Source organism: Lepidothrix coronata, unplaced genomic scaffold (genome assembly GCF_001604755.1).
Source record: "Lepidothrix coronata isolate B3197 unplaced genomic scaffold, Lepidothrix_coronata-1.0 Scaffold17, whole genome shotgun sequence".
Lineage (NCBI taxonomy): Eukaryota > Metazoa > Chordata > Aves > Passeriformes > Pipridae > Lepidothrix > Lepidothrix coronata.
In genome coordinates this window covers 9,586,521-9,602,035 of record NW_016690197.1, presented here as the reverse complement: position 1 = coordinate 9,602,035, position 15,515 = coordinate 9,586,521, and the positions used below count along the sequence as shown (strand labels likewise).

The window sequence follows — 15,515 nt, the reverse complement described above, 5'->3', positions numbered from 1 at the left end:
AGGGACAGTTTCAGATGTCCCAGGTGCTGGGAGCCCAAAAGGAGAATGTGGATCAGCTTTGCAGCATCACCAGTGCATTTGTACCACAGTGGCTTCATCGTCCCTGTTTCCTGCAGGTCATTACTTGAAAATCTGAAACTCTTGCTTATCTTACACATATCAACCACAGTTAGATGAACTGACCCAGTGCTGCCATTGCCCAGCTCACATCTAGTTTCCATCACATCCCTCTCTGGTGCTGAGGGGAATATGAAAAAAGAAAATAAACTGAGATTCAGGAAACACCATGTTCAGTTCTTAATTTGTAGCCATTCATAATCTACTCCTAAATATCATGGTAATTCCTTTGATTTTTCTGAAAATGCAAGCGAATGCTAAAAAACAGTGTGACTTTCTGGCAGCCTGCACCAGAAACAAAGTATTCCCATGTTGTAATGCATAATGCACAGTAAGGTCTGCATGAGAACTGGGGCTGGCCGCTGCACAAACACAATTCCACCGGTGAAGCTTCCAGCCTCATTCATAGTACCTGCTCTTCAGTTTTGTTCCTGTTTAAAAAATACCATGTCACTTAATTGACTGATTCCATGCCACAAGTGGTTTGCAAACACACTTGTTTGAAGAAGATATGCCCTGGTTGATTTGGAAAATCCCTAAGCAATGCATTCAAAATAATTCAGAACTGATTAATGACAAGTTGAGTAAATAGAGGGAATGGAGGGCCTGGCACAGGCTGTGGTTAGTCAGAATTGGCTGAGTTCACTTTAACTGATTTTGTATACCTTCTTTCATTTCACTTTCTGCAAAATTCCCAGCAAATCACTTCATGGTGAGGGATGTGTTACAAAATAGAGTATAATAAATAGACAGAGGAGAAAAATCACAACAACACATTTAAAAAATTCTCTAGGTGAATATTCGCATTGGAAACTGGACCTTAAGATTCACTGCATGCAGCCAGGGGTCAGAAACATTATGAGTCCACTCACAGGCAACTTGAAACTGGGAAGCCGGGTTGTGAGTGAGCTGGCTGGAGTGAGTGCAACCTCACCAGTGTCAGGGAACTGTGTCTTTTATTGTAGGTGAAGATCCTAACCCTATATACATTCATGAGTGTTCACATATTTAATGCAAACACACATAAGAACGTGCGCTCACACATTCTTAAAATGTATGTGCATATATTTCTATATTCACAACGAACTGTTTATGAGCAAGCTATCAAGAAAGAGTTTTCACTGAAATTATTCAGTGAATGACTTCAAACAATGAATACATTGCAGGAAATGGCGATTGGCTCCAGAGCAATCCGCAAGCAGAAAAGAAGGCATAAGCAGTTGAATAAATGGGTGGCTATGAATTACTCATTTAGCTGCATTATCTTCTTGTGGTCCCAATTCAGCAAATGTCTAAACACCCACTTCCCATTAAGAGCATGAATAGTCCCATTGATTCAATAGGGTTATTTTCTCTGCCTTCCATGGGGCAACTCAAATACTTAAATCTAAGCAAGTGCTTAAAGTGCTTTGCTGAATCAGGAGGTATGTCCACACTGTATATACCTGTGCTATGTAGAAGGTCAGATTAGCTGATCCAAGAATCCTTTATGGTCTTAAGATCTATAAATCTATGAATAAAACCAGCCTTTGCTGGAATTGCTTCTCCATAACCTTCCTGAGCACTGAAATTCATCCACACCCCAAAAATATTAATAAAACACTCTGTGCTTAACTCTTTTCATATTATACTAAGTACGCCACTAAATAAACCTCTTAATATTCCAGTATATTTTGCAATGAACATTTTCCTGGTACGCTAGAGCGGTTCCTCCTTTTGTGCCATCCAGAACACAATCCCCATGAAATACTGCAGTAAACATTTCTCTGAGTACTACAGCAAACACTACCAGCATTAGCAGATTAACCATTCCACTGAGCGCCATATTAAGCACACGTTTAAATACTGAGAAAAGACATATAGCCTCCTTTTTCCACTGCGCCTCGTTACCCTGCCGAGATCCATATTTTTCTGCACGGAGTCGACCAGCCCTGCTCTATTCCCTCCCCTCCCAATGTCTCTCCTTCTCTTTTTTCCCTCCTTTTTGTTTCGTTCATCCAGGACCTATTCTTCTGTCTTGGAAGCCAGTGTCAGGGGCCAGGAAGAAGGGGACGAAAGGGGGTCAGAGGATTTGGCATATTGCTCAACCACAATATCAACAAGAAATCTATAGTGTGTGCAAGTCTCTACCTCTCTGTCTCTCTCAGCATTGCTGAAGTCTGTTGATGGAGAAACACAGGTTAAGTGTGGGTCTCCCCTTTGTGGATCGAAGGAATTAAGTAGCAGTTCTTGACTGGTGTAATTTGGAATTATAAAGCATTGTTTGGGTTTTGCAGGTGTACTTTACTGTCAGCAAAACCACTGTGCTCAGAACCTTCAATGGATTCATCTTTAGCAAGTGTTTAAGAGCCGCTGACTCGTCTCTTGTTGCTGACAAACCATCTAGATTCCACTCATGGTTCTGTTCAGCTTTTCTCCTTTCCCTCCTCTCTCTCTTTTTCTCTCTCTTTTTTCCTCTTTTTTTTTTTTTTTTTTTACTGGCAATTTGATGTTTGATCATTTGAGGCAATGAGGCGGAGGGTAATTTACGTTATCAGGGAGGTATGAGGGGTGCTGGGAACCCAGACGCAAGGCCCATTCGCCTGCTAAAGCGCCATCGTAATGTAATGAGACTCCAGTCAAGTGCAGCTAGTAATGGAGAGGAACATTTCCCATTCATCTGCCTACCTGAGACTCCACTGAATACGACAATAACTTTTGCACGGGAGGAGCAGGGGGGGACACAGTGAAGGGGGGCCAGAGTCCTCATGGCATGACTCCCTCTGCCTCATGGAGAAGCACCACAGCCTCATCCTTTAGACCATTGAGGGAAGCTAATTGACACAACTCAGGAAGTCACAAAACAAGTTGTTGGAAGTGCTTAACCTTTCCTGGATCCTTTCCAGCAGACACCTGGTCAGCACAGACCCCCAGCCTTTTTTGGCAGCCTGTGACTGGGTCCCCTCCTTGGACTCTCCGCTGTTACATCCCCCAGCTCAGAGCCAGGCCCTTGTGCAGAGGGAGCTTGGAGAGAGTGGGCACACCAGAGCAGGCCATCAGGAAGGTGCCTGTACATCAACTAGCAGAAGTTGAAAAAAGGAAGAAACCAACTTCCCAGAAGTGCTCCAATGCTATTTCCCTTCAAAGGGGTTTCAAAAAAAAAGCACTTTTTCCTGATGGCCTCCAGGCATCTCCATCACCTGTCCACAAGCATGGCTTCCTATTACAAAACCAGAGTTTCAAGAAACCCCTCCCCTTTGTTTTCAAGTGTGGCAAACAGGACATTGGGATTGCATTAACAATTTATTTTAATAACTTTTTCTAATATCAATCAAAACACAAACAAAAATTAAGCCCCACCCTACACTTCTAGTGCCATGGATGTTCACCCCCAGGGGAATTTCATTCCCCATGGCTTTGTCAGAGCAAACCCCTCCTGCCATACAGTCTAGAGAAGCAGATACTAACTCCATGGTGTCCCAGGGTTGGCTGTTCCCATGACAAGGATGAGCATATTTACATCACCCTGACCATGAGGAAAACTGAGGCGCAGAATGGTGCTCTGTCCCATGCCATGATGAATAAAATCCAAGGGTTTGTATCTTTTTCCAGAGAATGAGGTCCCAAGCACACTAGGAGTCATTTCTTTCCCCCCTACACTCCAAACTCTGCTCCACAGTTGTGGCCCATGCCTGTAAAAGCCTCCCTAGCTGCAGATTCACTTTCCACTCTGCCTGCATAATGCAGCGATGGGGCCTCCCAGTAGCACAGTAATAAGCACAACAGTAATACCCACCACCAGCAATAACAATGATGCACATATTCAAGTTCTCACAGGCGACCCTGCTATTCTGCACACTTTGTTTGCAAGCTGAGGGTAATTATAGCTTGAGGGAACCTCCTGGATGTAAACAGATCTCCTGGTATGAAGACCTCAACGTATGTCAAGGGGTGTAGGTGGCAGGGATGAGATACAAGGGCAAGAGAGATTAATTTCCTTCATCAGCCTGTCCTAAGCTTGCTGTTTGTTCCCAGAACTTGGTCTGAGAAAGGGAGGGAGGGGAAAGGAGAGAGGGAGCTGAGGTCTCTCCCTCCCAGCCCTCACCAAATTCCTGCCACATGGACCCTTCCAATTATATCCACGTTTGAAAGGCTGCTGTCAGGATGAAAGGCACAGAGCAGTAATGAACTGACGATTAATTTGCAGTTGGCTCACCCAGTGCGTGAGTGTCTCTCAGGCTCGCTGCATGCGGGTGCTAAATATGACGATGTCAGCAATTGTCAGCAAGAGCCAGGGTTACCCTTAATAAGAGACTCTCTCTCTTCACTGCCTGATTGCCTGCTGCCAGCTTTCGGGGGCTTCAGCTCAGCTCCCCATCTTCCTGACGGCAAGGGGAGCTCTGTACCAGCCCGGCAGCTGCCAAAGTAGTAAGTGGAAGGGAAAAGAAATGACCCTTTCCCCTGGCAAAGCAGGAGCAGCAGCTGCCAGTGCTAACTGCCTCTGCCCATGCCAACTTTGACCTGGGAGAGTTACGGCTTATGCTGGCATGAAAATAGCTCAGGATGCAATTGCACACGTGAGCACCAGCCATGCCTGGGCTGGGATCCCTTGCACCTCCAAAACTGGCAGCAAATTTCACAGCCCCTTAATCCATGTTTAAAACAAGCCTCTCACTCTCCACATTCAAGTCAGCATCCCCATGTCAGAGGTGGCGTGATGGCCTGGGAGTGTGATTGACACTGAGTTTCAAGACAGAGCTGTTGCAGAGGAACACCCTGCTTGGTACCATGTAAAACTGTGTTGCCAGCAACTGATTTTCAGGCAATTCAACACCCTTGTAGCCTCAGGGTCTGGGTCAGGACCTGCTTAAACAACCATACCAGCCCCACAGGGAAGGCAAGAGTCACATACTTGGGAACCACTGTGTCGAGCACTTTGTGAGAGCACACAGAGGGATCTGAAGCTGAGGTGTCCAAAGAGTTTGCAGGCTAACCAGCCAAGATGCTGCTGGGTGTGGGAGGGATGCAGTAGAGAGCATTGGATTGACAGGGTTGGGAATACAACCTGCATCTTCTGCATTAAGGGGCCTGTCAACAGGCCATGTGGGATTGCTGCTTTGTAGAGGGAAACAGAACACCTGCTCAACAGACACAAATATTCAAAGTAAAGAGCAATCCCTTGGCATCACACAAAGACACCTCCTTCATGCTCCCAGGGAATCCAGGGTGTGCATAATGGACCTGCATATTCCTTCCAGCCTTCTGTGTCCATTCACCAAATCTACATACTTCATCTTCTGTCTTTCTCACAATAGAAATGGACCCAGGCCTCAGCCATTAACCACCACAAATGTGCTTAATCTCAAAAAGATATTTTCTTCAACTGCCTGAAGATGGGCACCTCAAATCACTGGGTACCTTTGAGAATCTGGGTTCAGGAGGGTCATAAATATATTCTGCTGTGGAGCAAGCACTGGATGCTTGGGATGTATCAAGGCAACGCTCCTTGATGGATGTGGGACAATGTGTAGGGCATTAGAAGAGTGCATACAGCAGCTTCCTTTTAGATTGCCCAAAGGCCTGTAAAATACATTTCACATCTCTCGTTCAGTAGATGATCATCTAGATTATTAGACCTGGCTTCACATGTTTATGTTGGGATCTGAAAAGTGGGTTCACTGATTTCATCTTAGGCATGGACTTCTAGAGCTTTAGAGAGCTGATGAGGAGAATACAAAAATCAGCTGCAAATGGCTGAAAAACCTCTACCTGGAATTATAAACCAATCATTGTATCCTTCCTGCTGTAAACACCACCCATCAGCAGTATATATACCAGATCATGCATAATATCCTCCACATCTGCCATTCTAAGTGTGGGATTCCTGTGCAGTCCATGTGCTGTAATATCTTGTCATTGTTACCATTTTACTGCGTATGAACAATGCTCCTCTGTGGCTGCTAAAGCTCTAATAGCAGCAGATTCAGTAGGTACTCCAAAGCCTCTCCCACTAATGTAAGCTTTATCATCATGGCTCCCCTTGCAGATGGACAATCCTGTTGGTGTTAGTGGGCCTGGGGTCAAGCATTTTCCTCACCTGCTGCTAGTCTTTACCTCTTTCATGGAGACACGGACATCAACTGAGAGATATTTTTCCTTGGGACACTTTTTATTAGGAGAACTTCACATGTGAGCTGGCTGAGGTATCCTGTGAATTCATAGCATTTATAGCAGCTGGTGTTGTTCAAAGTAAGAAAAAAAAAACTTAAAAAAAATATTCCAGAAAACTGGGTGCCTTTTCTTTTGACACATTCCAAAAAACGCTTCTGATGGTTGGTACAGAGTGACATTTATTTGTAATTTGTCTGGATGCTATTAGACAATGTTTACAGAGCTCAGACACCAAAAGAAGCATCCTTTTTCACCTTGAACAAGACATTTAAATTAATCAAAAGGGATGCTGTGGGTCCCTGTTTCCCTCTCAGCCAGCCTCTTGATTTGCAAAAAAAGTTTCAGCAGAACCAGAACCAGGTTATGGCCAGGTATACATGTCTTTGGAACTGCCTGTGACTAGAAGTCTGCTTTTCACACAATTCTGGTACACTTATGACTTTATCGCTACAGTCTTCACGTGCTCACATAACTTTACCAGTTTCCCTGCATGAAATCACATGCCCTGTCTGGACAAAAAATATAGAATGAAGAGAGGCAAAAAGATATTCAGAGATGGAGTCTACTCAACAAGGCAAGTGTTTGAGATGGTCTGAAGTCCATGTTAGCAAAATGGATACAGCCCCCAGGGCACCCTAGTGGTGTTTGATGCCAGGTCCTGTCATACCAGGCTAAGGAAGGGGACAATGGTGATGGGCCTGTATTACCATTAACTCTGTATGTACTGCACAGAGTCTTTCATCTTTGGCTGCAGGTCTATATTTAACTTACAGGTCTTGCCGTAATCACAGATGTGTTTTTACCATGTAATCTCTGCCATCAGAGCTGGCATTTCAGGCCCTGATCCTCGCATCACTCTCACTCCCTCACAGTGCTTTCCCAGCAGATGTACAGGGTGTCCTGCCAGCTGGCGACAGGCTGGGTCCAGCTCACTTATCATTTTAAAAAACTTGCCTCAATGGGAACTTCCTACAAAGATGCCTTCCAAGCCACTCTTCCTACCCACCAAGTATGCCTGGGCCTGAGAGAGTGACTTTTTGGCTTTCTCTGCTCCTTCCTTTCTCTGACCCCGCCTGGCTCCCATCAGGAGCTGGCTCGGTGGCCACACCATGCCTCAGCGCAGAGGAGGAGGTGGCAGAGTCATGGCACCGATGCCATTTGGCAGGCCCACCTAATGACACTGCATGCACATGAAAGCCAAGTGCAGCCCTTGGAGAGCCGAGGGCTCCTCTGCAAAGGAGACCTGAGCCCTTTAAGGAAGAGAGAGGAGCAGAAATCAATTGTCTGCTTGCCTTCCTCCCCAGGCCCCCCTCTCCCCCTCCTCCATCACCACCACCACCACACACGCACCCTATTCACCCTGCTGGAAGGTGACATTTGCTATTAACCTTATATTGGGCCATTTTGTAAATCAATGTCACTTACATTTAATAACAAGTGTAATCAAAGGAATTATGCAAATTTAATTTGATGCTTCTTGAATTATGCAAATCTGCACCACATATAATGGCTTCTGACATGTGCCCAGTTGGAGAACGTTCCATTACCTCCTCTCTTATTACCCCTATTATTATTTTTATTTTTTTATCCTGTGGGGGGGGGAGGGAGAAGGGAGGGAGCAGCGGTTAAGCTTGGAAGCAGGGGGAACAACTGAGTGCAGGGAGAAGGGAAAGAAGAGGGGTGGTGAAGAAAAGCACTCCTTTGCCTGCATTTTGAGTAGAAAAGCCTCCTGAAGGCATTTCTGTTATTGTTATTGCAGAGCAAGGAGAGCGGGATGGGGAGGGGGTTAGCAGAATGGGGATGGCTGGAATCATTTCCCATGAATGGCTTTGCAGGCAATAATACTATAAGCCTCTGATTCTAAATTACTGCCCTTCCAGTCCTATCTCCAGCATGATATTACTCTCCTTGGCCTCTTCTTCCTGAATTACTAGTCAAGCTGGGGGAGGGGGAGGGAAGAGGGGAGCAGGATCTACAGAGTGGAAAATGCAGAACAAATGGGTTAAAAGGTGTTTCAGGATTTTTGCTCCCTGGCCTTCCCAGGTACCCCCACATTCTTATTTCTTCTGCCAGGGCCCCAGAAGAATAACTGTTCTTTTCCTGTTGGCTTCCGTACCATTTACTTATTTCCTTGCACATGACCCCAAAATCAGGAAAAAACAGCCACATGATGCATGTGCCACAATTTGTGGCACAAATCTTCTCAGAAATTTGGGGTATCTCCAACCAGTGACACCCCAAGTTTCTCCCTTTGCAAGCAGCAGAAGTCATTTTGGACCAGCCTCTTTCTCTGTTTGTCTGCTTGTCAGAGATGGCAAGACAATTTGATACTCACAGAGTGGATCTGAAACACAGTGCCATGATGATAGTGGAACATATGAGGCTGGACCACATTTTCCTCTGCTGTTCCTCACAGCAACTGATGAGTGACTCTTGCCATGACAATTTGTTTGCAGTGTGACCTTGGGCAAGACCACTCCCATCTCCGTGTCTTGGTGTCCTCACACTTGTGCAAAGCAGACAAAGAAATTGATCTGTCTTTGGGAAGGAGGAGAAGAAAGAGAAGACAAAATGCATTTTTTAAAGTCTGTATGCTTCTCTAATGTGAATTGATACACATTATGAGGGCACAGTACCAGTGTGGCTTTATCATTTCTATAAAGCAACAAGTTGCTGATATCCAAAGTCTCCCTGCTCTAGATTTTGAGAATTGAAAGGCAGGAGAGGATTTCTACATTTACCAATTTATGCTTTCCATGTTTCCTTCCAAAACTCTTTCAGAAACATTGTGGGTTTTTTTGCTCTTTGCTTTAAATATTTCTGCTTTATTACATAGCCCTGTAAGACTTCAGTTTTTCTCCAATGGAAGATAATTTCCAGAAACATCCTCTGCATTTATATTTTAAACACAATAAATCAGAAAAGATGTCCAGATTAATTTTTTCTTACCTATCAATAGTTCAAATTCTTTTTAAAGCTAAATAAAAGGGGCTTTTCTGTTTAATGAAGGATTTTTCATTTGTTATCAAAAATACACTCTTATACAAATTTTGGTGAGAGGAAACTGTCCCTGTTCTGCCCAAACTGAACATCATTTGGAGTTCAGTGTGGAAAATGTCATGTTTCAGCCAGTTCTTAATCATACGGCTTCCACCAATGATGAGGTGAAATGGATGTGCTTACCCCACTTCAAGGCTTACACCTGCTGGGCTTAGAAAAGAAACATATAAGTCACCCAGGGGATGCTGCCAAGTTACCTTTCAAGACCTGATGGTATTTGGCAGCATAACTAGCAGCTCTCCAATGTCATCAGCGCTCCACCACTGCTGCTACTTCTCTGTAGAGCCCATATGGGAAACAAGGGTGGATTTTCTTCTCAAAAAATGCAGCTGTAGGTAGAAATCTTTCTGAGAGGCCTCAGTCCAGCATCTTCTCTGACCCTTGTCCAGGGAGCCCAGCCCTGCACTCTCCAGCCCCCAGGGATGCAGTATCTGAAGGGAAGGTGCCAGCAGGAATGTCAATAACAATGTCTGACGCTTCCTCATCTCTACCTGACGTTGTTAATTCAGTGCCCAAAGACAGCGTCTGTCATTAGGAGGCCGAAGAAAAGAACAAAGCTCATTTCAGTGTCAGATACACCAATAACCTCTGAAGCCCAAGACTTCTTGACTGCACAGAGAACAGAGAACTTGCCTTGCTTTGGCTTGCCTTGCCTTGCCTGTAGATGATCCCCATGGCTCTTGTGGACATGGGGGGTTGGCTAGGACCCACTACTGTCCCCCAGTTCCAAGTGCTGCACAAGCAGATCATCAAGAGAGTGCCCATTGTGAAGTGCTGCAGCTGAAGTGCCACTGCTGAGGGTGTCCACCTCACACAGCTCTCGGCCTCACAGGTACCTCAGGGGAAGCAGGTTAAATGAGTGCATAGAGCTAAACTTGTCCCTGGTGGTAAGCCTGCTGAGGTCAACAGAGGTACCAAACAGCCCGTAGGGTCCTATTCTTGAATTCAAGAGTTGTGTAGCAGATGGAAACACCTCTCCTGCAGAGAGAGCTCAGCACACAACATGCTGTTTCATAGCTGGTGTTTCTGGGCTTATCTCTCCACAAAGCTTCTCAGGAAGATGTCTCCTAATAACTCCAAGTGTGGATATTCCAGGATTAAAGAGTCTATGCTGGAATTTGTTTGGAATAGCTGTCAGGAACAGTCCTCTGGGGCTAGAAAATGTCCTGTACCCAACACTACGGTCAGCAGCATCAGGCGCAGAGCTATGGCATCACTGACTGTTGTTAACATGGGCTCACGGCTGTCTCTGTGTTCCTCAACTCCAGCCTCAGCTGGAGGATGCCAGGTACAACAGAACTGCAGAGGAGCCTGAAAGTGAAAGCCTTTTCACTAGGGAAAGGAGAACCTATTTCATGGAGCTTAGGTCCTGGTGTTGTAGGTTGAATCAGAAATAGGCAATGCAAAGTTCTCAAGCCTAGACTGAAAGACCTTTTGTGCCATTGCCTCGAGAGTGAATTTGCATGCCTTCAGCCCTGAACGGGCATGCTGAGCTTCCCCAGGGTAAACAAATAGAGTAGGGAAGTGTCTCTGAAAGCCATAATTGACACAAGGGCTCTAAAAGGGACTGCTCCCAGCAGGAGGCCATGCTGCTTGAAGTTTCCTTGCTCTCCCCTTCCCTGGAAATCACAGGTCATTGCTTGCAGTCACCTCCTCCCCCCTAAAACTGTAACCAGTGAAGAGCCATAAAAACACTGAAGCACAGAAGGGCTGGGAATCTGATCTGTTAAGAAAGCAAACACTGCCAAAATGACAACAAAACATCCTGGGAAGCAGTTTGGAGGGATGAGGCTGGGACAGTGCAAGAAAGGAGTTCCTGGAGGAAGATGGCGAAGGCTTCAGAGACAGCAGAGACAGGGGTGAAGAAAGTGGTGACATGGTGCTGTGACATCTACCAGTCATGTGGTGGGGACCTTCTCAGGAAGACCTTTTTCATTAAAATAAACTTTTAAATGAGAGCTGAACAAGAAATTAAATTATGGACAGTCCTGCTTCTGACTGGGGTCCCAGCTCTCCCACTGCTGACTACGCTTGGCCAGGGTATACAGGAGCAAAAAGGTGTCCTACCTGCTCCATGCCTCTGTTTTCCCACCTGTAAGGAGGAGAAGACAGGACAGACACTCACCCCACAGGACTGGCACAGGATTGACACTCACCCCACAGAGCAGTGACTCTTCTGCAGTGTGACTCCACTGGCACCAGGGAAAAGCCTCTTGCTTAGCTAAGAAAAGAGGTGTGCTGTGGGTGATGCAGGGAGAGAAGATATTCCAATTTACCCTTGTCCTGGCAGTGACAGGGGACTGGAAGTTTCACTGGGAAGGTACCAAAGTTTCTCCTTCATTTTGGGGCAGATGAAAGGAAGACAGCAGTCACATTTGATGTAGAGTGGGTCATATGTATGAATGAGACCTAAGAGCTAGATAAGAAACACAGGTAAAAGTCAAGTAAGAAATGAAACAGGTAGATTGGCTGATTTTTTACAATTAATTAATTACATATATTTTTATTATGTTTTAGAGGCTTTAAGGCTCTGTATTACATACTTTAATTACTGTAAAGAGCTCCAGGAGTTAAATATTTGGGAAAAAAACCTGTTTTGCCTTCCTACAAGCATGACTGGGGTCTGCATGGACAGAGTCTCCCAATGCTGCTTTTAAGCTGGCAGGCATCTGATGAAATGCAGAAGCAGCAAAGTTGAGACCAGAGGGAGCCAGTCTCTTCTGGAACTCCTTCCCAGCACCCTGAAAGTTTTGGCAGATCCTGCTGTCATGAAATCCCACAGACTGCTTTCCACAGGAAGTTTGGAAAAGCCCTGACACACGCATTAGTAACAGCAAGAATCTCTAACATCTGTTAGATGGGGAAAAACACGGAGGCCCCATGGAGAACTCTCTCTCTATCCACTTGCTGTAAGGTCCACTTGAGACAGGCCCCGGCAAAAGTCAAAAATATCTTCCTCTGGCTTCTTCTCCCATCCCAGGCCATTCTTCCCTGGTTCAAACAGTGGCCTCACATCTTTTTGGCCTGCATCTGGGCCCAGGGATGATGAAGAGTTTCAGGGCACCATTCTATCCCCTGTAATGCCATGGAGCCACCCATCCGAGTGCTGCTTTTAGCCTGGTCAGAGTAAACTCACGCTGGTGTGATCCTGTCAGCATCAATGGAGCCTCACAGAGGGTAAATCCTGCTTGCTCAGCCTCTCTCCAGCACCTCATTCTGCATGCAGACAGTATGGAGATCTTTTTTGTCTGTCTCCACCTTTCATTCCTGTCCATTTTTCATTCCTCCCACTCCTTATTCCTGAACACACGGGTGCAGTTCTGCTTCTAGAAATCCCATGGAGTTATTTCTGCTGCATCACAGGGCAGTTTAGCAGAGACGGTGATCCTCTGATTTCTCACCTTACACCCTTTCAAAGAAGCTAGCTCTTGGCACCACAGGGAGAGGGATTATTTGATCTTTATTAATTTATTAAAAGGAAGGAAGAGGGTGGAAATTGCAATGAAAGGGACAGCCAGCAAGATGGCAAGGAAGAGAGGTTAAAAATGAAATCATCATCTAATTGGCCCGCAGTGAATTATTCACATGTATAATCTTTTAAAAAAAAAAAATCAGCACAAGGCAATGCAAGTAAATGCTGTTCATGTTTAAAAGTCATTTCCATAAGTAAGTGCAATTTCTCTACTGTTTGCCCCTGTTTAATGAAGTGAAATCTTGTTTGCATTCCTCCCAATTTCCCAACGAAAGGCGCCCAAGCGTTTGCACCAAAATTACTTGGCCCAAATTAAAACCCTCCAACTTGGAAAAAAAAGAGGAAAGGGGGAAGAAATCAGACTTATTTTTAAAATGCCTTAAGTGCATCCCAGCATCCTAATTTATTTTTAGACACTTGTTATTAAGAGTAGTAGTAAGTTTCCCCTTCTCTCTCGCTCTCTCTCTTATTTAAATGAACTTAATGGCAATAGATGCAAATGTCTGGAAGAGGAAAATAGTTAACATTTATTTATTCTTACTGTTGTCTCTTCCCTGGCTGGTGTCATTAGAACAGTTCGTTGCATCCCATTCGCTCCCATTAGCTCTGCTATCAGAGCCACCCAGCACGACTCCAGCACGGCTCGAAGTGCTTTCTGCGGCCCACATAGGGACTACATCATCATCTCCGAGGCACTGGCTTAATGACAAGAAAAAAAATCAGAATATATTGCACAGTGCTCTAGGGAAACAACAACAAAACCCACCACCACCGTTGCTGCCACCCAATGCCATCTCCCCTTGACCCGGGGTGGGCATTCCTGCTTCAGCCAGGCAGGGGACAGACAGACGGACTGGCTGTGGGGCTGGGGCAAGTCTCCCTTCGCAATTCATTGATCTGGGCAATGTGCAGAGAAATACGCCAACAGGGACCCAGAGTGCTTGGAAACGTACTCGGGAGGACCCAGAGAGACTGGAATGGGTTCAAACAGCTGTTCAGAGCCAGCAGAACCATCTCTCCCCGATGCAGGGCTGCCAGACAGCTGACTCTTGGCTCCCTGGCAGAGGCAGGAGCTGCCAGCCAAGGCTGCTGGTGGGGTGGAGGGCTTGCAACCCCTTGCTGGATGAACCCTTCTTTTCTCCAGTACCCCCACTGCTCCCTTCAGGAGCATTTCCTAAAGCAAACCCGATCAGTTCACACATATGAGCAACCACATATCTCAGGGTCGTGTGGCCCGAGCTGTCGCTCCAGCCACCAGCATGTGTCACCCCGCAAGGTGTGTTGTCCCAGTCACCAGCCACCACTGCAGAGATAAGGGACTTAGCCCTAATCCTGCCCTGGGGAGCAGTGGCTGAGGACCAGCACTGGCAGGTGGCAGCCCAGAAAGGCAGGTGCCCCGGTGCCTAGGAGAAGTGGCCAAAATCCACTCCCCTCCTGAACAACGGTGTCCTTTCTAAATCTGGAGGTGGACCTCACCCAAAATCCCTTTGCAAGCAAGAGGGACACAACAGGTTGCTCACCCAGAGAACAGGAAGGTTTTGAGGTCTTCTGAGCCCTTCACCCCCCAGGCGACACATGGATGAGGGTGGTGACAAGTTCCAGAGAAGGAGACCAGGGCTCGATGACAGCACCAGCTGACAAAGCAGCATTTGGGAGGGAGGACTTCAGCATCTGCAGTGCTGACACATAAAAGAGAGGCAGCAGCTATTGCAGGCAGGGATGAAGCCACGCAAAGGGCCCTCCCCACCTCCATAAAGTTGACATTGTCTCCCGTGATAACTTTTCTGCTGAGGTAGGAGACACTTTACTGCAGAGTTGCACACAGCAAGTAGCTGCCCTCCCCCCCGCCCTTTCCCATCCTCTCCCTCTCTCTCCCTCTCCAGCATCATTTACATCCTTAATTAGCTGTAATTCTGCAGTGCTCATTAGGGAAGGACTGGAAAATATCAAGGAGCCCACAAGCAGGGGGCTTCAAGGGAGAGGGAGGAAGAGGGGGATGCAGGCATCAGGCTAAGAGGGGATGCCCAAGGCTGGATTGTGGAGTCAGAAGCCAGGAGTTACTTGCTTAATTCAGGTGGGATGATTACACTAGTGTAATTTCAGAGCACTGATCCAGTGATGGGGTTAAAGAGGCCACACTGTCCCACCTAGAAAGGCAGAAGAATTGTCCAGAGAATAACATCATCTCACCAACATCATCTCTTACCTCCTTGCTCACAGGTGATATCTCTCTGCTGGGTTATTCAGTGTCCCACACTCCAAAAGTCAACAGACGATCACAGGAAGAGGGCAATATTACCCTCCAATGCAGACAGCTACACAAACCTGTCCTCTCCTCCAACCTCACGAGGAATTATCCAGCAAAGAGGTTTCTCTGGAAAATTGCAGCTGACACGGCTAAAGAACTTCTGCCAGGTGTGTGACTGAACTGCAACCATTTGGATAGAGGAAGAAAGACACAAAAATGATACAGAAGAAAATTTGAATGAGCTGTTTATTGTTTCTTAAAGGGATACCCTCTTGATTTAAAACAAGAAGGGGGTAAGCACTTTGAATTTTACTTCATTGACCAAAAGCAGAAAAAAACCCAAACAAAACAAACCAAAACAAGAAACGAGAGCTCAAAACTATACCCATACTTTACATTCCAGGTTGTCGAATGAAATACATCCTTTAACCCCAAATGGGAAAACATTGTGAAGTTTTACTGTTGGTC

The 15,515-nt window shown here is 46.0% G+C and overlaps 1 long non-coding RNA gene across 1 annotated transcript; it reads right to left on the bottom strand.

Annotated features, from left to right (window-relative positions):
* Positions 1 to 13,354: 13,354 nt before the first annotated feature.
* On the bottom strand, positions 13,355 to 15,153 carry LOC108493479. Its single transcript, XR_001873484.1, has 3 exons — positions 15,006 to 15,153; positions 14,320 to 14,478; positions 13,355 to 13,498 (listed from the first exon to the last, which is right to left on the bottom strand). It is a non-coding gene; the product is annotated as an uncharacterized LOC108493479 (long non-coding RNA).
* Between the last annotated feature and the right edge of the window lie 362 nt (positions 15,154 to 15,515).